This window comes from Merops nubicus, unplaced genomic scaffold (genome assembly GCF_000691845.1).
Source record: "Merops nubicus isolate BGI_N331 unplaced genomic scaffold, ASM69184v1 scaffold41987, whole genome shotgun sequence".
In the NCBI taxonomy this organism is placed as follows: Eukaryota; Metazoa; Chordata; class Aves; order Coraciiformes; family Meropidae; genus Merops; species Merops nubicus.
This window is the reverse complement of record NW_008623051.1, coordinates 31,386-31,590: the sequence shown is the minus strand read 5'-3', so window position 1 is coordinate 31,590 and position 205 is coordinate 31,386.

Sequence of the window (205 nt, the reverse complement as noted above, 5' to 3'; positions counted from 1 at the left end):
AATGTATTGAATATATAATACATATATATACACATATATTCAATATATATATTCAAAATATACAATATATTGTATGTATAATAAATTATTTGTTCAATAGTTAACAAAAGTAATTGGCAGGAGTTACCTCTGAAGAATAAATCTGTTGCTGCATCATTTAATGACTTGGGAAGTACGCGTTATAGGGGGTCACTCATGGACTAAT